A 26,628-nucleotide genomic window follows, 5' to 3' on the forward strand; every position below is an offset into this window, starting at 1 on the left:
TCTCACATTTGTGGACAGTCTGTCCACAAACAAAACATGTAAAAAAAATGTAAAAAAAACAATTACTTTTTGTCAATGAAAACCGGTGTGTGTGTGTCTCTCTCTGCTGGATGTCCCTCTCACTCTCTGCTGAATGAATAAAAGCATTTTATTAAAAACGCATTTGCGTTTGTCTGGTATTTACTTTGGTCCCTTTTAACTGTTTTTCCATCTACTTTATTGCTTTGAGATGCCACTTTTAAAGGTGAAATGTTAAATAAAGTTTATTATTATTATAGAGAAACATGATCAGGTTTTCCCTGGTTCAGAAAAAAGACGATTAAAATCTGTAATCTTTGCACTTGTATGTCATCGGAAAATACAATCAGTTTCTGCTTTGTGTAAGGATGGTGTGGCGAGAAGGTGAGAAAGTGGTGAGAAAGCTGTGCTCCTCAAAGCGCTTTACAGGATAAAAACAATAACAACAATAGTGGCTGGGCAAATGATTTTTTTTTTTTATCGAAATACAAAATGAGATACTGTATAATGATGTGCATGAACAAAGTTATACTGCAATTTTCCTTAGATACGCGATTAAAAAAAAAAATTTTTTTTGAATCCCCGGCGGAACACATTCCATAAGAATCAGCGCTTTACAACCCTTACTGCGTGCGACTGGAAAAGAATTTGTGATCGGATCAACAAAATGCTTCGTAGAAGGAGGCGCTCTTTTCCTCTAGTCTAACCACAAACAAAACATTCCTGTTAGACAAGAGGAATTGAAAAAAAACAATTTTGTCAATGGAAACCGGAGTGTGTGTCTCTCTCTGCTGAATGAATAAAAGCATTTTATTAAAAACGCGTTTGCCTGGTATTTACTTTGGTCCCTTTTAACTGTTTTTCGATCTACTGTATTGCTTTGAGATGCCACTTTTAAAGGTGATATGTAAAATAAAGTTTTTTATTATTGTTATAGAGAAACATGATCAGATTTTCCCTGGTTCAGAAAAAAAGATCTAAAGTGCTACACATAACTTTCTTAATTCGATGTATTTAAAGCAGTGAACTACTGTAGGTGTAACATAACATTCAGACGTACAATCGAGAATAGTTTTGTGGTGTTTGTTTAGATGAAACGTATAACGTAACAAAATTAAAGACACTTGTACTGTATGTCATCGGAAAGTTTCTGCTTTGTGTAAAGATGGTATCAAAAAGCAATCTTAAGTGGTGAGAAAGCTGTGCTCAATGTATTTAAGGGACTTAAAAGTAAAAGGAGATGCTTCATATTGCTTGACTAATTTAAAAAACTAAGTTTTAAATGCAGACACTCCCTCGGTGCCGCGCCGGGTGTAAATATCAAAATATACATTCGCCCCAGGCAGAGGCCGAAGAGCGCCTGGCTGGGGTGCGTGGGGAAGAGCATTACAGGAATGAAAGGCGGGGTATAGGAAGGCGTTCAGTCTGGGCAGGTATAGATTACACTTTTCTAAAACGTATTTGAAAAATAAAAATGATTACAATCTAATCCTTCCACGTTTGATCCCAAAATCCCAAGAGATATAAATCTAAATGGGTAGAAAGTTATGCTGAAAGTTTATTAAGATACTTAGAAGACAAAGATACTGTATCACTTTATGTTGCATTAGCCTGATTATGATAAAAAAAACACAATTAAACACACGTTTGCGATTTAAATCAATATAAATGTTTATATTGTAACGCATACTGTCCAGCCTCCATTTCTCTATAAAAATTTACTCTATTACACACACACAATAGAAGCAGGAAGCAGAAGCAGGGACCGTTGTCAGAAGGCAAGAAGGTGACTATTCATTGTTATCAAAAATGACTTAGAATCGATCATGTTGTGATATTTTGAAATAAAAAAGTCAATTGACTGTCCATACTATCGCTATTCTATTTTTTTGAAGTAATGTTTGTTAAGAGAAAAGTCCAGCACCAGCTGGATTTGAACACACAACCCGTGAGTTGGTAATCGGGCATGTAGACCAGTAGGCTACAAGGGAAGTCACATGAAGAGAGAGGCGTAACAGCCCTACACAGCCCTGTCGCAGTACACGAATATAATCATATCGTTATTCAATTTTTTTGATACGCGATTCCATATTATATTAGCAGAAAAGCTTAAAACTACCACTTTTTCACATGCTATTTCACATGCTAGTTAAATACTTGGATGCTTAAAATCGTTAGGGAGAAATGGAATACCAGTGTGTATTTTTCCTTTAAAGTACCGATTCCTGGAATCTGACTGGCTGACACCCTTCTGAAGTGATTCCATAAAATCTGGTATACGGAAAAGAAAGCGTTGATACATACAAGTATCTTTTAATACAGTCTTTGCTGTGCTCTTGAGGATCCTTGTGATATTTTGAGCTCTAGTTGAATGATAGGTGTCGCATTTTAAATCATTTTCGTAGTTAGAAATTATGAAACGCCCTGTTAAAAGCAAGGGAGTTTTTATGCCCGTTGAAGTAAAACAAAATGCCTGACAAAGTATGGCTTGGACAGATTCCAAGTGCTTGTACAAATGTGCTAAAGAAATTATACTTTGAGTATACAGCTTGTCCAAAATCATTCATTATTAATACTATTAGTAACATCTTCGGTAAAGGCTTTGATGCATAAATATTTCTGATAAAGGTAGGTTGTGTACTTTTGTCCAACTGAGCAATCTTGCTTTAATAAAATATACGAACATTTTAATGACTGATGATTAACATGCTGTAATACACAGTTCAAAATTAAAGCTCAAATGCTGTACATGAGAGGTTAAGCTCCCCCCGGCGGTTTTACAAGGTGACGCGGATAGTTTCCGGCATGGCATCAAATGACGCGATTAACCGCGTGATACTGCGTGACACCGCGACACGCCTACCGGGGTATGCTGCGGAATACCCCACCCATTTTGAATGGCTGCATCTGTACTCTTCTCTTTACCGCACGTATGGAGTTTGGGTCTGATCGAGCTCGTTACTCGTCACTCACGCAATCTACTACCTAATCCAAAACAGCCCTTTATTTGGCTTTAAACTCCACCTGTTACCCCTCACACTCAATGTTTCAGAAAAAGGGTTTTAATTTAAACTTTGCCCAGCAGTGTTTGAGCAGACAGAAGAAATAGAAGCACCATTCGCGCCAGTTTAGCATAGTAACCACTAACTCCAATAATCCACTAATTATTATTATTATTATTATAAAAGCAAAAGAATCCCAGCTTCTGCATAAAAAAAAAAACTATTGATATAGTGCATCCCCAACACTGGCTGAAGACGCTGTGTGTGTCCGGGCTCAGCGGTTATATAGGACAGGACTCGGCGAGCTGCAGGTGAAACTCATTGCTCTGCGCTCCCCGTGCGGATTGCGCGTCTCCTCCCTCCAGACTCGTCACACCGCCTTCTACAGCGGGAAAAAAAAACTCCCCTTTACTGTCTTCATACATCCCTCTTAAATCCCAGGAACTGAGTCAGTACTGGGTTTCTCTGTTCGAGATTACAAGCGGAAACAATTAAAGCGCTGAAAGCAGGAAGTTATTTCTGCTCGTAGGCATAAACGTGTAAAAATACATTTTCTGATTCCTAAAACCTAATAAAATCCATGTAAGTCTCCCTTTTGTTCCCAATGCACATAACTGAATATAAACCAGTCAAGTTCAGGTACTTTTCTGATGTATATGAATACACTAGTTCTGGCGCAGCTGTTACAACAAAGATACTTACGAACTATTTTTTTCATACGAGCTCTTGCCGTTTTAAAATTGAATATTTTTTCAATTCGCTAAATCACACGAAACACCAACGACACTCATCATAAGCATCTGACCAATCACATTCCTGAATTTTAAAAGTATTTAGTATTTATTTTTAACTTGTTTTATTTAAAAAAAAATGTATACACCTGTTTTACATATCCTTGCCATTTTTGGCATATTGTAAGTGGATTGTAACTTCAAATTGATAATTCCTGATCTTTATAACTGTGTATCATTTCTTTTTACCTTGTTTTAATATGTTTTAATTTTTTTTGCATTTTATAGAACTTTTTTAATATATTGAGCATTTTAGCATAATTTTAAAATAGGACTATCAATGCTCCTGACTTCTAAAACCTGTATTTATTCTGACATTTTTCTCTCCAACAGCAGATGAGGAGGGATGCATTTGATTTTAAATTGGTTGATTTTAGGGGAAAATGTACATTAATTTCTTTGTACGTATCATCAGTGGGAAACTTGGCATTTTGGGATGAATTGCAATCTTTACTGCAAGACTGATATAGAATTGACGGGAGATTTAAATGACACATTTGATAAATCAGGCACAGTACAACATCTAAACTGGCAGAACCCTCTAAAGTACTGAAATATTTTAGGCACATTCATAATCTACGAGATGTTTGGTGGTTACTGTGTCCTGCTACCCTTTCATATTTTTTAATGTGCATGAATCTGTCCCACTTCTTTTACTAGTTTTTAAGGAAGATTCTGAAATATCTGATTACGAGATCAAGCCAGAAAAAAAATGATGACAATTAGTAAGAAGAAAGATACAATGTATTGACAATGTAATATGCTTTAAAGGATTAAAAGGAAAATAAATACTTTATCTATGCAAACTAATTCAACTGAGCTCCTCTTAACACTATAGCCTGAAGAATTGCCAAAGCACAATGTATCACTTTGGGTGACACTAAGGGAAGAGGAACACAACACTCAAAACCACAAACCACTTATTTTCAACAGCAAAAATATGCTTGAAAATATTTGACAAAAAAAAAGAAACCTTACACGCATGGAAACCAATATTTATCTGCTAGGGTAGAATGCAGCAGAGAACAGTAGGGCAGAAGGTTAGTGTAACTCTATAGTGCATCACAGAGGCCGGTCTCTTCCCCTCATTATGCAGGCTGAGTTGTTCACAGTGAACTGTCCTCCAGCGATAGTCAGCTGCAATCGCTGACATCAGACATGATGTTAATACTCTGACAGCACTTTGGCTGATTTGGTTAATGCGTTTTCCTATTAAACAGGAGATCTTGAGTTCAAATCCCAGTGGTGTCTTTCTTCCTGTCTTGTCTTATAGAATGTATCACTATGGATGATCATGTGCGGCTTGATTTTGTTAAATACAAGTTTTCATTTTCTTTCTAGAACAACTTGCTTTTCATGAAATTCATACAGCTTGCGAAAGATGAAACACAGATCTTGCTTATCAGTGCAAAACAAATATCACAGGCCGGCAAGAATAAAGTCTTTTTTTTTACAAAAAGCTTGCAAATGGAGAAAAGGGATGCACGTGAGTCTCTGGGAGCTGTTAATTGAAAGGTTAGTGGTTCGAGCCCATTTCTCATTATTCTACTTAATTGGATTTCTTAGTAAAACCTTAACCCACTTGATATTTGCAGGAAATGCAGTTTTTTTGTGTGACGAACTACAACAAGTAAACAAGTGAGTACATTAGTCATTATCACTGGGAATGACCAGTCATGGCCAACATTCAAGGGAATCATATTCAGTCACGGACTTTGACCTTCAAATGGTTGGCGGGAGAATTCATTTATACTCTCGTTGCACCCTTAGTTAAAATATTTAAAATTACAACACAGATTTGTTGGAGAACTTGAAAAGCAAAAAAGACAGTTGGACAGCATGATTATGTTAGGACTGTACATTTGTATTTCAATACTTTTGTATATTTATCTTAATTTTAATATACATGTAACCATAAATGCTGTTCTATATATATATAAAGATTGTTGTATTTTATAATATTTTAGCAGAGGGCACAAGGGGGTCTATTATACCTTGCGAAACATCCAAGACAACTATAATAGAGGCTCATATTTTAATAAAATTTGCTTTAAAAGAAAACCAAAATTTGTATGAAATCATCCCTCAATATCGACGTTCAGTTGAAGGATTTGAAGAAGCAACAGCGATAGGTGAGTACATTGATTTTGGACCCATGTTTGCATCTGAATAATCTTTCCTCCTGGAAAGAATTAAAAACAGGTCTGTTTTGAGTCTCATGATGATTCTCTTCTGGATCTGAAAAAAAAAACAGTGCAAATTTGTTTCCGATGCATTTTTCAATTTTATCAGATTTTTTCAGGTGAATGCAGTCGATACGTTCAAGTTTTTATATGATGACAGGACCTACACTTAGGGCTCAGTACTGATAACACTGCTGATATTGATGGAGTAGAAATAAGTGATGTATTGGCAGCTTTATCTGAGGCGAGAAGTCCTAGAACACCTACAAAAATGTTAGAATTCAGAGGAAGAAATATTTTTCTACCTCACCCAATCCTGCTGCATTAACGAGGCTGAAGTTGGCTGCTTATTCGCCAGCTTCTTATTCGCGTTTTTCGTTCCACCTTAAGTGCTGCTGCTGTGATGTTATGCCGCCTTTCGCCTGTAGATGGCTCTCTATAGTCATTTTTAAAAATACTAATCCGAGTTGATTACTGCACATATCCTCAGTAAAGGGGAATATGTAAGTAATGATTATCCAAATTGCATTTTTGTATGAAACACATTTCAGAAAATCGAAAACCAATTTTCAAAACTCACAATAACACAAACTGGCATGTTAGACAACAAGTAAATAAGACAAAGGCAAAACGTGAATTCTCAAAGTCTCAAAATCTTGCATTTTGCAAGAAATGTTATTATAGCAGTTTAAAATGGGACATTTAGAACATGGCATATGAGAATATATGGTTAACGGAGGATGAGCAAAGGGTGATGACACTTTCTGCTTATTGCTATGACCCTCCCTCCTGATTATAAAATCGTCTCACAATTCTGCCACTGAGGTGTGAGACACAGTGTAACAGACTCTCAAAATCCTGAACTTCAGGAAATGTTGCTGTACCATTTTTAAAATATGACCCTCTGAATGTGGCATGAGAGAATTTATAGGGAAAAGCTAATTGCTCTTTCTGTTGTATTGCGATGGCCCCTGTTTAGAAAAAAACATCTCAGAATTCTGACACAAAGGTGTGAGACACAATGTAACAAATTATGAAAATCATGAAGCATAAGAAAATTTACTGTACCATTTTTTTTAATATGACCCTCTGAACATGGCATGTGAGGATTTATAGTCAACAAAATAGCACCCCTTCTGCTGAATTACTTTTTCCCTCCTTCCTCGTTACCAAAACATCTTAGTATTCTGACACTAAGGTAAGAGAGACAAAATCACTCATCACGAACATTTGTAATTACAAAACTTCACTGTTGCATTTCTGCGTTGTGACATTCTGAACATGGCATGTTAAAGTATATAGAAAACCTAGATCAGAACAGGTTAAATGTAATTCATAGTGATTTATATTTTTTTAATTCTTTCTAAATGAAAAAATATGTTTTTCAGTGATTATGACACTTCAGTATTACATAAAATATGCTTCAATGCCAAAATAAATAATACTGGAAAAAATACCCACAGTGGACATTCATAGTTGTGATTATAGGAATGTTATATATCAGGTGGGTAGCTGTGTCAGCATGCGTAGGCTGCATAGGAAAAAGTAAAGGATTATTCCATGCTGAAAAGAGAAGAAAGGAAACATAACGTGTTGGCTGTGGAGCCTTCTTCAGGTGTGAGAAAGACAGGGCTGTAAGCAAAGATAATTTCCTTTATCTTTGCTTACTGCAGTTTAAAGACTTTAGGAAGTTTTACGGCTAACAGCTCCACATCAACTTCCTTTTATAACTAACCTCATCAGATCCCTCAACTCCCAACTCTTCCAATTTCTCACTTCAGAGAAGGATAAAAAACTCAATCATCCTCTACAGAGAAAAACCATCAACACCCCTACCACCTCCACCAATCCTAACCTAATCCTTGTTTTTACTATACCCTCTGACCTTTCCCTTTCACCCCTTTACATCCTCAGCTAACTTATTTTAAAATTACAATAGACTGTATAGTATGTATGTTTAAAATTAAGGTAAATATGTCAAAATATCAAAATCCAACTGCACAGTGCTATCGTAACAATGCTTGTCAAGTTATCAAACAAACCTGCATTGTATTTTTAAAATATTTCAGCAGAGGATTCAACTGGAGTATAAATGAAGATTCGACGATAATTTTTTCTGGGGAGTTGCAATGTTGGGCATTATTGGACATTTCCCGGTGACCCTGACACGTGTTAAACACTCGCATTTCCTGCATATATTAAAATGGTTATGGTTTCGCTGAGAAATCCAATTGACTTAAGACAACGTTTATACTGCAGAAGAATCCCATCCCTGGGTGGACTCGGACCACCAACCTTTCAGTTAAAAGCCAAATGCGCTAACCGATTGCGCCAAGTTTTCGGTTAAAAAAAAAACTCTCTTACCGTTTATTTTGCCAGACGGTAATATTTCTTCTGCACTGATAACCAAGAATTGAATTTCATTTTTCGCAAGCTGTGTGAATTTAATCAAAAACAAGTTTTCCAGAAAGGAAATGAACACATGCATTTAACGAAATCAAGCCCTTTGTGATTGCCCGAAATGATACGTTCTGTACTACAAGATAGGAAGAAAGACACGGCTGGGATTTGAATCTCCGTTCTTTTGTTTGATAGAGAAGCGTTTTAACCAACTAAGCTACGGTGACAGGACAACCATCACCTTTTACAGCTGCTTGGACACACCGCTCTGAGACATCTGCGTTAAGTAACCGCTGAACCTGCGCTCAGAGCAAATTGCCTCTTTTACATAGCAGCCCCGACACTGAGAAACGAAGAGAACTGGCTTTTATCTGGCATTTTCATGCCCAATGCGTTTGATATCTCCCAAGGGCGACAGAGTTCTTTTGCGACACTATTTCTTCTTCTTTTTTATTTCTGTAGCTTTGATAAAAAAACGAGAAATCGTGCAAGGGAAAAATGTATTTTTTTCATAGAGAAAACGTGCACCAGGAAATGTTGTGTTGAGAAGAAATGATTTAACATGATACGTGACCTAATTTATCGGAGCAATTGCTCAACCAGCAAGGTCTGGAGAGGTTGGAGAGTGGTGGATGTGATAATTATACGGTGTTGTGAAAGAAAACAGTCTTTCTTTGAATTCTCAGTCAATCGGAATTTCAGTGCGAAACATAAACCCCTTGTCTGATTTAAAGAGATTATATTTTAAAACTCATAAAAAATCAGAAAACACATGTTTCTCACTTTGAAATTTTAGACGGAGCGGTGCATTACTAGTAGCGGCGCTGAGCACACTATGGGGAAATTCAGGGTACGTGAAATCCCAGCGGTTTAATAAACAACGCGTCTGATTTCGGATCATAAGATTGTAGGTTCGACTTCTACCTGGCTTGTGTAAATTTTATTCAAGCTCCTCAGTAATAGATGTATATTATGTAATGAACCGCACCTGAAAGCAAACGTTGGGTCTGTTTCCTTTGTTTTCCAGCATGAAATAGCAAATCGTTACAAAAAGCACCTGCTAATGTCCAATAGCGGGGTTTTTTTTTTTTCAAATTACATTTTCAGGCTTCAGACACTTTTTAATAAAACAAAAGTGTCCGGAAACTCATTAACTTTCAGGTTTGCTTGAACCTGTATTAAAAAAAGTTATCTGAAACTTCCGGGATTCCATTATCTGATGTAGCTGTCTCTAAAGTTGGACGTGATGTTAAGCAGATGTGAACTGTGCCTTTTCTCTTTTTTTTCCCTCCACTCCAATGCTGGAGACTGTAAGCCTATGTGAGCTCCACACTGCGTGTCCTGTACTGCTCTATTTTGTTTAGATTATCTATGTGGTGTACAGATAGAACTCAACTGCATGGTGTGAATTCCGTGTTCAGGACCAGCAGAACCTGAAAAAGTAACAGCTGACCTCGACGTGATTTGAACACGCAGCCTTCTGATCTGGAGTCAGACGCGCTACCGTTGCGCCACGAAGTCACGGCTGTCCGTGCCTTTGAATTCCCCAAAGGAGACAAATCAGCTTCACAAAAAAAAAATCTCATGTGAAGTGCGCAGCTCTTCCGAAGAGAGTCTCTTCTTACCACATTTTATTCTTCCTGCGCAGCTCTTGTGCAGGTGTTGTTCTCAATTACAGATCCAGGAACACTGATTGTTTTTTCTATTTTTTTAAATTAAGTACCCCATGGTGCAACGGTAGCACGTCTGACTCTAAATCCCCAAGTTCATTTTCAAAGTATATCGGAGTCAACTGATACTGATCAGGTTCTGCTGCTACTGAACCCGCAGTCTTCACCTTAAAGTTCAATTCCCCAAGCCTTTTGACCTTATATGTCCATCCCTTCTCGTCAAAACTCGTATTTTCACAGGGTACCCTTCAGAAATCGCAGTATAGAATGAAAAAACTCCAGTAGATCTCGGCCGCTGTTGGTGATTTTCCTTTTAAAATAAATTAATCTCTGGAAATTTTACGGAGTGTATCACTTTCACTGAGACCGAGAAGTGTTAAGCTGTACATGCGTCTTTGTGGCTCAGTTGTTAACCAAAAGGGTGGTGGTTTGAGCCCTTCCAGGGACGCTACGAGCCTTTTAACGTACACACCCTCCTCACTTCATTTCTCCACGGCCGGTCTTGTATCGCTAACAAATACAGAGCCCGTAGGAGGCAGTAAGCTCGCATATATATAGCTCACTGTGTATATAATGAAAAAGCAGAAGTTAGTTTCTCATCTGCGCGTTACAGAGCCTTACGCAACTCGTAGTGTACCAACAGCTAGGGTTTGATCCCTGCACGGGCTAGTTGAAAGGCCATTGTAAATGACGTATAAGAGATTTATAGATAGATACTTTATTGATCCCGTGAGGGAAATTAATAAAGCTTATCCAGCTGGCTTTTATGTTTCACACTAAATTGCGATCTTGAAACCAAAATGAAATTGACATTTGTACTGTATGTTTTTTTTTAATTACAAAGCAAACAGAGTATTCCCTTAATTCAAAGATCAGATATTGGCCAAAACAAGACAATCAGACGTGGGCTGACTTTGGAACAGGAGCCTCTGCTTCGTCGTTTATTGAGCTTTTGATCAATGTCTGAGAGAAAAAGATTCGCTATTTTTACTCTTTGATTAAAGTACCTTCCCTCGAGCCGGAACCGAACCAGCGACCTAAGGATTCCCTGCTGACTCCACTACAGTCCTCCGCTCTACCAACTGAGCTATCAAAGGGGTGTCGAATGCTCCTTGGCACATACTGCCCAATTTAGTGAAATGTTCCGGGTGATTTAAATCCCAGTTCGACATCAAGTTTCCAACTCGTTTCCTTAGTCTTGTTTACCTTGAATTTAAGCCACGAACCAGGATTCTACTGTATAAACTTCCGGGGATATTACAAAATGTTTGATGGGGCATCAATCATTCCAGGCGGAAATGGACTCCTTTTTGTTTCTCGAGGGATCATATTAAACATTGCATTAGTATCGAGAGGAGGATCACCATGAAACACAAAACAAACAGTTTCATTCTGTCTTTTTTAGAAAGTAGCGTTTGTGCTACATTAATTATATTTTCGTGGAAATATAGAAGTTGTAAATGTTAAAATTTATATTTGAATCGAAATGTGGTTTTGAGTTAAATATTAGCGGGATCATGTGATTAGTTTGTTTGTCATTACAATATATATTGCCATTTTACTAGAATTTGTAACTGAAATTTACTAGTTGTGTTTTTATGATGATTAGCCATTTGTTGATTACAATATTGTATATAATGTATAATTTGAACTACATATTTTTCAGGTGTGAATAATTGTATATTTTAAGAATAAATTTCTAAAACAAATCATTGGCTTTATTTACTAGTTTCTACACCTATAAAATATTTATTTGATGTATAATAGACCTTTAACTATATATGTATATTAGTCCTCTAAATTTATCCGTATAATAGAACTCCAACCATTTATGTATAATAAACATATAATCATAGATGTCTAATTGACATATAACAATATACGTATACTAGAATTTCATTGTAGACCAGTTACGGAGCACATTTATACGTCTAAAGTATGCGTTTAATAGTCGTATATTCTACTTCTTTTGCCAACTGGGATGTGCCGATTTTAATTTAACAAAGCTAGATACACAGTTTGTTTCTCGAAAGCGTGTTATGTAAAAAAGATACTTTGCTAAGGATACAACGGGTGTATAAATGAATTCTCCTGACAGCCAGTTGAAGATAAAATTCCACACGTGAAAATGGTTTCCTTGGACATTGACAGGTACTTAATTGTTTACTTGTAGTTCCACATGAGTAAAATAGATATTTCCTGCAAATTTCAAGAGGGCTTGCGAAGAAATCCCATCAAGCTTTAGCAGAGATTATGGTTACAGTGGAACAGTCTGAAGCTCGTCCCTTAGTGGGTTTGAACCACCAGCCCTTCATTTAACAGCTGCACAGAGACACACTCCCGTTGCTTTTTGCTGTTCACACGTTTGTAGTTAAAGAATTATAAAATACTGACATTTTCCTGCCAGCCGGCAGTATTTCTTCTGCACTGACCATGAATAACCAATAACTTTATTTCATCTTTCGCAGTCTGTAATCCACAGAAAATGAAGTGAATACTTGTATTAAGCTAAATCAAGCCGACGGAGATGCACTGCCGTTGTTTTTCTCCACTTTTCGTTAAAAGGAGAAAAATCACTGACATTTTCTTGCGGTATTTCTTCTGTCCTGATTTGCAAGACTTATATTTTATATAAGTTGTATGAATTTCTTGAAGTTCAGAAACAACTTGTTCCACAAAGGAAATGAACACTTGGTTCAAAGTAAATCAAGACGTATGTATCTCTCGCTGCGTGTGCTCTTATCTGTCCATCTCTCTACTTTTCTCTCACTCTGACAGTCTGTGCAGAGTTTCTGAAGGGGATGTAACACCACTTGGCAAACAGAAAAATTATCAGAGGCAGAATAAAAAATCATTATTCTCTTCTCAGTCAGATTCACAGCTCAGAGACAATCGGACAGAAGCTCCATACTTCTTTTTATCCGTCAATCCAGAACCAGAGGACATTCAGACAATCAGTGCTGTTACATGAATAATATCAGGCAGAACAGCCTGGACTCAGGTTACATCTCCCCATTTTCTCCTTCCTCACAGCCACTTAGAGACAGAGAAGAGCTCCTGGTTCTCCTCTCTGTGAACTGGGCTCAAGACTCACTGATCTGTCAGCTGTGGACTCTGTTCCAGGTCAGAAGCAAGAAGCTTCTATTAACCCTTTCCAGGACCTCCAGCCCTTCAGTATTACTTTCTTTACTGTATGTCAGTCTCCAAACATGTTTTATAAATGTTTTATAACACACGTGAGTGTGGAATTATCTTTTTATGTAATAAACACAAGTAGTGACACTTTGGTCAGTACACTGTATATTGATTATTAGTAGCCAATGGGCCGATGGTCGTGTCTACAGTAGTGACCAGTTGACCAGTCTGTAGCTCTCAGCAGTGGGACTCAGATCACACAGAAGAAGACCTGTCTGTGTGTGATTCCACACCAGCCCAGGGAATCACCAGCTCTCATATGTCTCTCACAGGTGTCTCACAGTCTTATAAATTTACAATTAGATGAATTATTGTAACAGGTAATCAGACTACCTATGGAACTGAGAGCAGGCTGGAAATAAAACCTCCTGGCTTCTATACTCTGATGATTCGTTTAAAACATTTAAAAGCACTTATTACAGGGACTTGTGCTCGTTCTCTACTGCTCCACACGGGTACGCCTTGTAACACATTAATCTGCGAAGTAAACTATTTTTTTTCCTGTTTAATGAATTTCATTCCTTGGTTTGTCGCTCTCCTTTTACAACTGTTATGATTCGCTTCTCTTCACAGCCCGGTGTGTTCTTTTTTGGGGGGGATGTTAAATCTGTAAGAAAAGCCCCCCAGGCTCCGGACAGGAGTCTCCTCCAGCGGAGACGCGCTCTGCTCTGTTACAAAGAGCGCTGTGACATCACAGACACCAGCCTGAGCGCCTGGATCAGAGAGCAAGACCGTGGGAGGCGCAGGGTGCGCACGGAGGAGAGTTATTGATCACTTATCTATCGAAAACCAATTAATTCAATTAAAAAACCGTAGAATAAACAATTAGCTTCACCGATTGGTGAGTACTGATTCTTTTTCTGGTTTTGATCCTGTTCTAAATATCTAGAAAACAGTCAATAAAGACTGTATCGATCAATTACTGTAGTGCGTTTAGTGTAAAAAATGTTCAAACCGAAATTAAACAATGATTATTCTTATTATTATTTAGGTAACTGTATCCTAGAGCTAAAAAAATATATTCCAAGTTGATAAATGTATGTAAGTAACAGTTTACATGTATTTTTTCCAGTGTTTATAAATCATAAGTATGGTAACCACGGGGACAGGCGCCATGTCACTGTGCGCGTCTAGGTGTATCGCGTTCGTCACAAAGAGCGATGTGACGTCATGGGTAGCAACAAATACTAATACTAGTGTATTCATATTAATATTAATGAGAGTACAACTGGTTGTTTTAATGCTAGTGTTCATGTGAGTATTAATGATGATAGCGCTACTGATAGTTTTAGTTTTAATGTTCATATTCATGTTAATATTAAATATAATTATAGTGTTACTGTTAGAGAATTAACAGTAGTAGTAGTAGTTTTAATACTACTGTTATTCTAGCATTACTGTTATTCTCTTTGGGGGAATTAAAAGCACACATGGCGAGTGACCTCGTGGTGCAACGGTAGCGACATCATGTCCGACTTTAGAGACAGTGATATCAGAGAATGGAAGTTTCAGACCTTGTTTTTTTTTACAGGTTCAAGCAAACCTGAAAGTTAGAAAGTGTTTGGTCACTTTTGTATGAAAAAGTGTCTGAAGCCTGTAATTATAATTTGCCCTTTTTTAATTGTGGTTGAAATCCACTCCCATGTACCAAGACCTTACAGTATATTCATGTTTACTTAAATGACTAACTATTGGACTATTGGACATTAGTTGATGTTTTTTTTTTTGTAACGATTTGCTATTTCATGCAGGAAAGAAAGGAACCCAGACCCAACGTTTGCTTTCACGTGGGGTTCATTTACATAACGGACATCTATTTCTGAGGAGCCTGATTTGAATCACACAACCCCGGTAGAAGTCGAATCGACAATCTTATAAACCGAAAACAGACGCGTTATCCATTAAACCACTAGCCCGTCACGTAAATTAATTGCACCATGGTGAGTTCAGTGCCGCTACTAGTAATACCCCACCCCCATCTTAAATTTCTAAGTGAGAAACGTGTTTTCTACATTTTTTTTTAGTTTTAAAAAATCATCACTTTTAAGCAGACAAAGCCTTTATGTATCGCTCTGAATTTCTAATTGATTTAGAATTCCAAGACAAAAGCGTTTCGTTCCACAGCGGCGTGAAATGATCACGTCTTTCACTCTACTTCTCTCTAGTAGTAAAGCAGATCTTGCTTGGTGAGCATTTCCTCCGGTAAATTAGGTCACTTTTCATGTTAACTCACTTCTTCTAAACACAACATTTCCCAGTGCATGTTTTCTCCATGAAAAAAGACATTTTCCCTTACATGATTTCTCGTTTTGTTTCATCAAAGTGTACAGAAAGAAGAAAGAAAGGAAAAGTGTCGTTAATGAACTCTGTCCCCCTTGGGAGATGTCTAGCGCATTGGACATGAAAAGTGCCCAATAAAAGCCATTTCTCTTCGTTTCTCTTATGGTCAGGGCTCCTGTTCCGTGTAAAGGAGGCAGCTTGCTCAGCCGGCAGACTCAGGGCTTCGTGAATGCAGATGGCTCAGAGCGGTGTGTCCAAGCGGCTATAAAAGAGGAGAATTCTGCCGGCACCGTAGCTGAGTCGGTTTAAGTACCTGTCTCGTTAACTGGAGATCCTGGCTCCACATCCCAGCTGTGCCTTTCTTCCTGTCTTTTTGTGCAGAAACTACCATCTTGGACAACCGCATAGGGCTTGATTTAGTTTAAAGCATGAATGCATTTCCTTTCTGCAACAACTTGTTTTTCAAGAAATTCATACAGCTTGTGAAAAATGAAATGTAATTCTTGGCTATCAGAGCAGTAGGAATATTGCCGACTGGCAAGAAAATGCAAGTAATGTTTATTTTTTGACCGGAAAGGTGCGAATGGAGAAAAGCCTCTCTCATCAGTCTCTGTGGCGCAATCGGCGAGCACGTTTGGCTATTAACTGAAAGGTTGGTGGTTCAAACCCACCCAGGGACGATCTTCTTATTATTGTCAATGTAAACACTGTCTCCGCTAAAGCCGAAACCTTAACCCTCTTCATATTTGCAGAAAATGCGAGTCTTTTGCCCGTGTCCAACAACAACACTTGAGACGGGGGAAGTCCAATAGTGATCAACACCGCAACTCCCCAGAAATCCATATTCACCCTTGAAAAAGTATCTTTGAATGGCTGGCGGGAGATATCATTTATACTCCTGTTGCGTCCTCTGCTAAAAGAGTTTAGAAATATAACGCAGATTTGTTTGAGAATTTGACAAGCACTGTTACAGTACGTTAGCACTGTGAAGTTGGATGTTGATATTTTGATATATTTACCTTAATTTTAACATAAATGTAAACATACATGCTGTACAATCTATGCTGTACAATCAAACACAGGTATATTTTGAGACTCATGCTGATCGTCCTGTGGATCCAAAAGAAAATTTTAAAGCTGATACATTTTCGATTGGAATTTGCATCTAGCTACAACGTCCCTGGATAAGAGATTTTATTAGTTGCGTGCAATCGGTATCGTTTACTTTATGTATGGTAGTGGAAATAGTTTTAAAAATGTTTTCTAAAGAAGATTGTATTGCCAGGACCTGCCTTTAGTGCTCAGTAGCGATGACGCTGTTGATATAGATGGAGAAGAAATGTAAGATGAATTGATGATCTAAGCTAAAATAGCCCTAACACGCCTCCTGTAACAGTGTTTGTATTCATAGCAAGTAATATTTTTTTTCAAACCCGAACGTTGCTTTTGCATTAAGTGTTATGTAACCATTAGCGGTTTCGGTAGCTTCTGAAGAGTGCACTTTTCCAAACTGAAGCCTATAAGAACATTATTCAAGACACACCATGGCCCAGAATCGTGCATCGGGACAAAGATTAACATCCATTGAAAGTACTCCCAAATAAAAGATTTGACCAAAAAATTAAAAGAGTAGGCAAGTATTAAAACAAAACCATAACTTCTTGACTTCCAACCTCTTTCCTGGTTCAGGCCATGTAAAATGACATATTCAGTGGACTCATGCCGAGGTTGTGAGTTTAAGCCTCACCTGGAGCAGCCTGGTTTTCTGTCTTGACAGGTAAACAGTGTTTTGTGTTATTTGCTAAATGGAGAGAGGATTCTGTGTTAATTGTGCTCCTCCTGGGAGAGGTCAAGATGAGAAGTTCACCAGGCTGGTGGTAAATATCCTGTCCAGGAATATCGGGGCTGTAGGGGGTCAGATCTATAGATGTAGTAAACACATTAGTGGAGACGGTGTGTCTGCTCTCTGTGAGAGAGCCGGGCGGGATGAATAATCTGTGGTCTGGGAAGAAGAGACCCTCGTTGGAAGAGCGGCGCTCCTCACAGGAGAGAATGAAAACAATATTTTTCAGGGACGCTGATTTTTCTCTTTGGGTGAATTAAAAGCACTTGTCGCAAGTGACCTTGTGGTGCAACGGTAGTGCGTCTGATTCCAGATCAGAAGGTTGCGTGTTCAAATCACGTTGAGGTCAGCTGATGTGTTTGCAGGTGCTGCTGGTGTCGAACCCGGAATTTACACCATGCAGTCGGGTTTTAGCTGTACACCACCTACGTAATCCGAACGAAATAACAGAACAGTACAGAACACCCAGTCAGGAGCTTATGCAGCATTTCATCTTGAACACAACAAGAGAAAAGGCACACTGCACATCCGCGAAACATCACGTCCGACTTTAGAGACAGTGACATCAGAGAATGGAAGTTTCAAACCGCTTTTCTGTTACAGGTTCAAGCAAACCTGAAAGTTAGGGAGTGTTTGGTCACTTTTGTATGAAAAAGTGTCTGAAGCCTGTAATTATAATTTGCTCTTCTTTTAATTGTGGTTGAAATCCACTCCCATGTACCAAGACCTTACAGTATATTCATGTTTACTTAAATGACTAACTATTGGACTATTGGACATTAGTTGGTGTTTTTTTTTTTTTGTAACGATTTGCTATTTCATGCAGGAAAGAAAGGAACCCAGACCCAACGTTTGCTTTCAGGTGGGGTTCATTTACATAACAGACATCTATTTCTGAGGAGCCTGATTTGAATCACACAGCCCCGGTAGAAGTCGAATCGACAATCTTATAAACCGAAATCATACGCGTTATCCATTAAACCACTAGCCCGTCACGTAAATTAATTGCACCATGGTGAGTTCAGTGCCGCTACCAGTAATACCCCACCCCCATCTTAAATTTCTAAGTGAGAAACGTGTTTTCTACATTTTTTTTTAGTTTTAAAAAATCATCATTTTTAAGCAGACAAAGCCTTTATGTGTCGCTCTGAATTTCTAATTGATTTAGAATTCCAAAACAAAAGCGTTTCGTTCCACAGCGGCGTGAAATGATCACGTCTTTCACTCTACTTCTCTCTTGTAGTAAAGCAGATCTTGCTAGGTGAGCATTTGCTCCGGTAAATTAGGTCACTTTTCATGTTAACTCACTTCTTCTAAACACATTTCCTTGTGCATGTTTTCTCCATGAAAAAAAGACATTTTCCCTTACATGATTTCTCGTTTTGTTTCATCAAAGAGTACAGAAAGAAGAAAGAAAGGAAAAGTGTGGTAAATGAACTCTGCCGCCCTTGGGAGATGTCAAGAGCATTGGACATGAAAAGTGCCCAATAAAAGCCATTTCTCTTCATTTCTCTTACAGTCGGGGCTCCTGTTCCGTGTAAAGGAGGCAGCTTTGCTCAGCCAGCAGACTCAGGGCTTACTGAACGCAGGTGTCTCAGAGCGGTGTGTCCAAGTGGCAGTAAAAGAAGAGAGTTCTGCTGGTGTCGTGGCTTAGATGGTTAAAGCGCCTCTTTAGTAAACAGGAGATCCTGGGTTTAAATCCCAGCGGTGCCTTTCTTCCTGTCTTCTTGCATCGTTTATTGTTATAGACAACATGCTTCTGCATTAAGTTTAATGGAGGTGTTTATTTCGTTTTTGGCACAACTTGTTTTTCAAGAACTCCACACATCGCGAAAGCTAAAATGCTTGTCTTTGTTATCAGTTCAAAAGAATTACTGCCAGCTGGCAAGAAAATGACAATGATTTTTTTTTTACTTTAGCCAAAAATCTGTGAATGTGGAAAAATATGACATGTGTCAGTTTCTATGGCACACTCAGTCAGGGTGTGCTTCAGTTAAACACAACGTTCGTAGATCAAATGCACCCAGAGACACACTTCGAATTAATCCGATCTAAACATTACCTTCTCTAAATGTGATTGAGTTTCTTTGCACGTCGTTAGCCATCTTGATGTTTTCAGAGATTTTCAACTTTTGACACTAGTCAAACTACAAGTAAATAGTTGAGTACCTATGTCAATATCACCGGGAATGTGAATATAAATGTAAACATCAATATTTCTGCCTTCTCCTGAGAAACACAAGTATAGAGTCAAAACACAATAAATAATGCTAGAAAATTATTCAGTTAACACCCAGATGTGACAAAACACATTTAAGACTTACATCCCCTTTAAATATGTATTTCCTTAATATCAGTTCTCTTCCCTCCCCAGGATACCTGCAAATTCACTATATCATATTAAAAGCTGTGTGTAAGTCTTACATGTGTTCTGTCACATCTGGGTGTTAAATTAATAGATGTGTTGTGTTATTTAATATGATTTGACTCCACGCTTGTGTTTCTCGGGAGAAAGCAGAAATATTGGGGATTTGCGGCTACAGAAAATAATGTGAACTTTACAGGCAAAAGTTAGGTTACGTTAAAGAAACAAAAACTTATTGTCACCCTTTTCAACTTGATTATTTAAGACATTTGTTCGGAATAGTATATCTTCTCGTGTCTGTGGCTGTTATCCTACAATAACGGTGGTGAAATAGCAGGAATGTGCGGAAAGAATCGGAGATAGAACAGAAGACTCATCTAGTCGATAGTAAGGTTGTGTAGGACCGCACACACTTCGATGTCAGTGTTGAGTAGTGTGGTTTAAAAGCTTCTTCACGAACCAGGAAGGAGTAGAAATCTAAAGTCTTCTGATCCGTAATCAGACACGTTATCCATTGTGCCATTGGCGTTTGTATTGCATTCCTATACAGCACCACATTGAGTTCAGAGCCGCTACTAGTAATACATCGCCCCGGTCAAAAGTTTCTTCAATTAGATTAATGTGTTTTGTACGGGTGTCTAATTACTACGTCTTTCATTATGTCTGGTTTAAAATAATGTATCTTAAAAACAGAGAAAGGGTTTATGAGTCTCCCTGAAATTCACACACGAAGAATAAAAAATATCGCGTTTAAAAAGAATACAGAGATGCCAGCGATAGAAAACTTAAGTGCGCGCTATCACTGAACTAAACTCCCGATCGATAAGTTTGCCGGCGGCTTTTTAATTGTGTTAGGTAGAGCAAATAGTCCACAGTGTACATTTTAAAGGTCTGAGCAAAACAATCAGACGTGAGGATTATTCAGAACAGGAGCCTCTACTTCTTTGTATACTGAGCTTTCGGGTGAACGTCAAAGTGAAAGACAAATTCGCAATTCACTTTTTGATTAAGGAACAAGAAAACACCATCCTTCAAACTGGATTCAGACCAGGGACATAAGACATACTCACTGCTTTTTCTACAGTTTTAAGAGCTAGCAACTGAGCTATCGAGAAGTCTAAAATAAACGTTTTGTCACACGCGTAGCCCAATGTAGTGTAGTGTTCCTCTTTATTTAAATCCCAGTTCGACATCAAAATACTCACTCCCATAGTCTCGTTTAGTAGAAGAAATGGACCAGGCTTCTACTCTATAAACGTCAATAGTTCTTATAAAACATTTGAAGGGATATCAGTGCAGGTGGAAATTGACTCTTTTTCTTTATGATTTGGTTTTGATTTTGAATCGTTATATTATTAAGTTTGTGCTTTCTCTGTTTTTATCATATTGTGAACTTATTTTTTAAACAAATGCTTACAAAGGCAAACAGGGCACACAGTACAAGCTACTGTGCACTTTTGGGAGTATACGAGGTTCGATATAAAATCGCAAAAATGTAAAAGGAGAAAATACCCCAGACTGCGTGTAAAGTCCTCCTTGAGGTATGCTTTCAAAATAGCTGCACCAGGCACTTGGAGACAGATAAACATAGGTATTTAAAATTCAGGAATATGAATGGTCAATTGCTTACAGCTGGGTTTTTACGTTTCGTATTTAGCGATTTGTGTATAAATCTTTTAACAATTCATTAAAATGCTAACAATATGTAAAATAAAAACAACAGCAACGTTAAATGGCGGGGAGACGGGCAGTTTTTTTTACAATCAGATTCCAATCTCTAATGCTGTGTTTGAGAGCTGTGTGTGAGAGCTTACTGTACATAACTTTCCTTTTCTCACATTTTCTGAAAACCATTCCAAAGGGGCACCTGTCACGGACGTCCAAAGGGACTAACCATGGGGAGTAGGAGAGCGGAAAAAGACCCATATGCGTAGCGGCGAGACGGGAAAAAGGCCCGGGCTCATTAGTGCAAAGAGTTCAGGAATGCCATATAGAAACCTATGCCCTCAGGGAGCGGACGTGGGGCGCCCTGGTGCTAGGCGGGTCTCAGGACATCCAAACGTCAATGCTGAGCAACGACAAAGTCCAAGACCCGGAAATATATAGCCCAAGGGAAAGAGAGGGACAGGAAGGACAGCAGGCTGGAAACTAGGGACAGTACAGAGAAGGAGCGCCCTCTGGCTGCAGAGGGCGTGACAGTACCCCCCCTTCATGCCAAGCACCCTGTCAAGATGTGAGTCGCTCTTGAATCAGAGCGGGGTGACACGGGCTTCTGTTCTGATATGGTTGTACGAGAAGCAGGAGGAATTGCTTCACTCGTATTGCTTCATGAGCTGAATCAGGAGTGAGACATTTCGTGTGTTTGTGCATATGTCAATGCCTGACCTACATCGTAAAACTAAATTAAAAACTAACATTAAGTTGTCAGAGACATTCATTTATATACAAACAAGAGACAGACAAAGTAATAATTCTTCATTAACTTGTCCTACACTGATCAGACTATTTGAAATTGTCTGATTCAGCCTGTGCAGTTCGTGCTAATTAGAACAACGCCAGTACTGAACCCTCATCACCGAACAGACTATTTAGCACAAGTTCAGCTGCTCGCCAGCTTTGTTACGCACAGTTTTGCATTGCTATTGAGCTCAGAGCAGGAGCTGATCTTCAGACAGTACCGTGTTAAGTAGTCTGCAGCTTCGTGCAAAACAGTTCGACAGTTCATTGCAATTTAGCCAACGTGTTTTCTATAGCTTTCAGCTGCAGTTAATTTACATAAAGAAAATCTACTACTGGTTTAAAAGCAACATGAGTCAGACAGGAGTCAAACCTACAATCTTCTGATCCAAAGTCAGATGCATTATACATTACACCACTGGCCCTAACCTTATGGTGCTCAACAGCACCATAGTGACCTCAGTGCCACTACTAGTAATGCATCACCCCCATCCAAAATTTCTAAGTAAAAAAAAAACTTTTTCTATACTTGTCTGTTTAAAAATATGATATCTTTAAAAAAGACAAAGGGCTTGTGTGTCACGCAAAAGTTTTGATTCATTTCGAATGCAAAGTAAAACCATTTTCTTCCAAGAAATCATAAATTTGTCTCATCCTTCATACTATAATCCTCTCTTGTAGTAGTAAAGCATTTTGAATTCAACCGAACAATATATTAAAGGAACAAGTAATAGGTTTATTCCATGCTGAAAGAGAAGAGAGAAAACACAACGTTTCAGCTATGAAAAGTTCTTCAGGTTTGTTTTCTCTCTTCTCTTTTCAGCATGGAATAAACCTACAATATTACTTGTTTCTTTGCAGATATGCATGCTGAAGTAGCTATCCACCTGAATATATTAAACGATTCATCTATACGATTAACATAATGTTCTCCTGAATAACTACTCAAAAGAAGCCACAGCTCAGGTGTTAGAGAGATTTGAAATCAGATCGATGGATTTAGAGTCCAGACTGCGAACCGACAGCTGACACAGGTCTTTTACAGAACCGTTCTGATTTTTTCTACTTTGTCCCCGTGACATCATTGTCCTGCTTGCAGCCGAGCCCGACACACAGTACCATCTGGTTTCTGTCGCTGGGCGCTCACCCTGTGGTCCATGTGGGTCCTAATGCCCCAGTATAATGACGGGGACACTAAACTGTAAACAGGTGCCGTCCGTCGGCTGATAAGTAAAACTGAGGTCCTGACTCTCTCTGGCCTTTAAAAATCCCAGGTCGTCTCTTGAAAGAGTAGGGGTGTAACCCCAGCATCCTGGCCCAATTTTCCAATGGCCCTTACCAGTCATGGCCTCCTAATAATCCCCATCTATGAACTGGCTTCATTACTCTGCTCTCCTCCCCACTGATTGTTGATGTGTGGTGAGCATTTTGGCACAGTATGGCTGCCGTTGCATCATTAAGGTGGGGCTGCACATTGGTGGCGGTAGTGGGATTCCCCATTACCTGTAAAGCACTTTGAGTGGAGTGTCCAGAAAAGCGCTATATAAGTGTAAGTGATGATGATAATAATAATAATTATTATTATTATGTAAATTGCAATAAAATATGTAATATTTGTTTCAAAATCGATTAATGTAAAAACTGATAAAGCTAATGCTTTTTTCAGGGCTATATCTACTTAAAAAAAAAAGAGAAGTGAAATTTGGAGAAGATGCACCAGCGGGTGCCTTCACATCTCCAGCTTCAGTCTCGCCTGTAGCTGCGAGAAGGTTAAAAGCACACAAGTGATCTGTAGACGATGTTCGGGGAAGAGATAATTCTGTTTTCAACACTGGGAGTGAGAATGAGCTCAGTCCGGCTCCCAGCAGAATCCATTCTGGTTTGGTTACTGTTAGACTGTGCGTCTGAGGCTCTTTGGATCGCAATGTGAAAAAAAAACAATTGCTCACATCGAGAGGAAGGGAAGATATCATGTTTAAAAAATCAGAACCGAAGATTTGGATCTGGGGCCTCATACTTATCAAATTATTAAAATAACAGTTATTAAAATATTAGATTGTGTTTCTGCAACATTTCGTGCACACTACGCCATTTTTATCTAAAAATAAAACAACAGCCACAACAAGGGCTTTACACGCAGTCTGGGGTATTTTCCCCTTTTAGATTTTTGCCACTTTATATCGAATCTGTTATACTCCCAAAAATGCACAGTAGATTGTACTTAATAAAAATGTACAATTCACCGCTGGTATAAACAGATGTGTGCCGTGTCTGCCTTTGTAAGCATTTGTTTAAAAAATAAGTCCACAATACGATAAAACACAGAAAGCACAAAGTTAATAATACAACGATACAAAATCAATACCAAATCATAAAGCCAATTAAGTACAGATGCAGCCATTCAAAATGCGCGGTAAAAACCCGCGGTACAGTAACCTACCCACAAGCCACCGCAGGGCACCGGAGGGCACCGCGGTAAGTGATTGGCTGGCCAAAATGACCGACAGGGGCACTCGTGGTGCATTGGTTGGTAGTGCAAAGATTACTGTGCACATTTTAATCCGCTTAGTTTTGAATATTTATATGGATTTTACCACTAAAGGGAAATTTTAGTAGCTGAGCATAAAAAGAAGAGGAGCATAACGCATCTGAAGGTCATGAACGATATTAATTTAGGAACATAAACATTACTGTATGTATGTAAACTGTACTGTGTATGGCTGGTCTTGGTAGTTGAAAGAAAAAATACACACCAGTTTTCCATTTCTCCCTAAACATTTTAAGCATGAAAGTTTTATGAAACGGTACCCAAATATGCGATTGCTGTATGGAATGAATTTTAATTTAAAAAAATTATTTAACACGAACATAAAGCTGTTTACATCTTCCGCCTGAGAACAGTCACCCGTTGCTACCCAACGCAGAAACACAGCCACTAACTAGCAAAGAGAGGACATTAGCTACCCAATATGATAAAGAAATAAATGATTATTTTGTTTATTTCTTTTGCACATTTATTTGAACATTTCCATCGATTGTACAAGCACTTGGAAACTGTCCAATCCCTAGTTCATCAGGCATTTTACTGGTCTGGCGCCGGTCTGTGTCTTCCAGGATATAATGCCAGCGAACTCTTGTTTTTATGTCCACTATAACAGACAATCTCCTTTGCTTTTAACCGAGCGTTTAATAATTTCCTAAAATGAAAATGATTTACTTTATTTCCCTCATGGGATCAATAAAAGTATCTATCATCTGTCTAAACTATGGGACAGAATTCTGGGGTCTCCCCATACCAGAGATTATGGTAGGGCTTCAGAATGGTGATTGGCTGACACCATCTGACACCCCTCTGATTGGAGAAAAAAAGACGTGCTGGTTTGCTATACATACTGTACCAGGAAGAGGATTTCTTTCTATTCAAAACGTGTATTTTAAAAGTTTAAGAAGTAAAAACCTTACAGCGTACACAGATTTCTAAACTGATCAGGATCGTTATCTTTGTCTTATGCATAATAATGTTCACCGCTCTGTCCAGCAAATTAATAATAAACTTTATTTTATATAGCGTTTTAAACGAATAAGTAATTAGATTGCTCATAAACCTAATCACTTGCTTTTTCTTTTTATTTAGGCTCAGATTTCAACTATAGATCGTATTATTAATAACCATAATAACAACCAACCAACAAAAACAACCATATAAACATAATACCAACCAAAAACATAGATAACAACCACAATACAAAATCAAATATATCAAACAAGTTTACTCTCGCAAATTCCTCAAATTATCATAATCCCGCCCCTTATGCAAAACCAAACCTTCCTCCCATCCCAGTTTATCCTGTTTATCATAAACAAAATCCACCTCAATTTTCAACATAAAGCATTACACAAAATCAATACCTCAACACTCCATACTCAACAACGATAATTCACAAACAGCCAGAACATGTAGCTACACATTCCCAAACAGACCAAATTCCCATAGCCCCGCCCCTTATGCAAAACCAACATCCCTCCCCTGTTCTCTCTCTCCCCTGGCGGTTGTAATTGTTTTTATTTTCAAATAAATTTTAGCAAAGTCATGTATTTTAAAAATCTTAAGATTTTTATATTTATGTCTTTATTTAGTGGTTTCATTAGTGACAAAGGCTAAACTTTCTTGGAAAAATGTCTTTTATGTAAACCATGTTTGCTATTAATTCATTCAGGGCTAAAATATGTTCATTGTCTTCTAATGAAAGAAGGGTTCCTTTCGCCGTAGTTGGGAGCCTAGCCTTTAACTAGTAAGTACTGTAATTACTGGGTTTTTGAAGGGGGGGGGAGGTGTCTTTCGCTGGAAATCTCGCCTCCTACTTTGAAAATACCCGTGAAACCGGTTCAGTTCGTCACAGCCAGCACTCCTGCAGAGAGGGGGG

General features: G+C 38.3%; 4 non-coding genes and 1 pseudogene across 4 annotated transcripts; 3 read left to right on the top strand and 2 right to left on the bottom strand.

The window, feature by feature from the left end:
• LOC138242516 (zinc finger protein 271-like) overlaps positions 1-26,628 on the top strand; it is a 681,240-nt pseudogene that overhangs the window by 272,731 nt on the left and 381,881 nt on the right.
• Positions 9,844-9,915, bottom strand: trnaw-cca (transfer RNA tryptophan (anticodon CCA)). Its single transcript has one exon. It is a non-coding gene; the product is annotated as a tRNA-Trp (tRNA).
• On the bottom strand, positions 11,074-11,161 carry trnay-gua (transfer RNA tyrosine (anticodon GUA)). The gene is given in 2 exon segments: positions 11,074-11,109; positions 11,125-11,161. It is a non-coding gene; the product is annotated as a tRNA-Tyr (tRNA).
• Positions 16,146-16,219, top strand: trnan-auu (transfer RNA asparagine (anticodon AUU)). Its single transcript has one exon. It is a non-coding gene; the product is annotated as a tRNA-Asn (tRNA).
• On the top strand, positions 17,660-17,731 carry trnaw-cca (transfer RNA tryptophan (anticodon CCA)). The gene has a single exon. It is a non-coding gene; the product is annotated as a tRNA-Trp (tRNA).

The sequence above is a fragment of the Lepisosteus oculatus genome, chromosome 14 (assembly GCF_040954835.1).
Source record: "Lepisosteus oculatus isolate fLepOcu1 chromosome 14, fLepOcu1.hap2, whole genome shotgun sequence".
In the NCBI taxonomy this organism is placed as follows: Eukaryota; Metazoa; Chordata; class Actinopteri; order Semionotiformes; family Lepisosteidae; genus Lepisosteus; species Lepisosteus oculatus.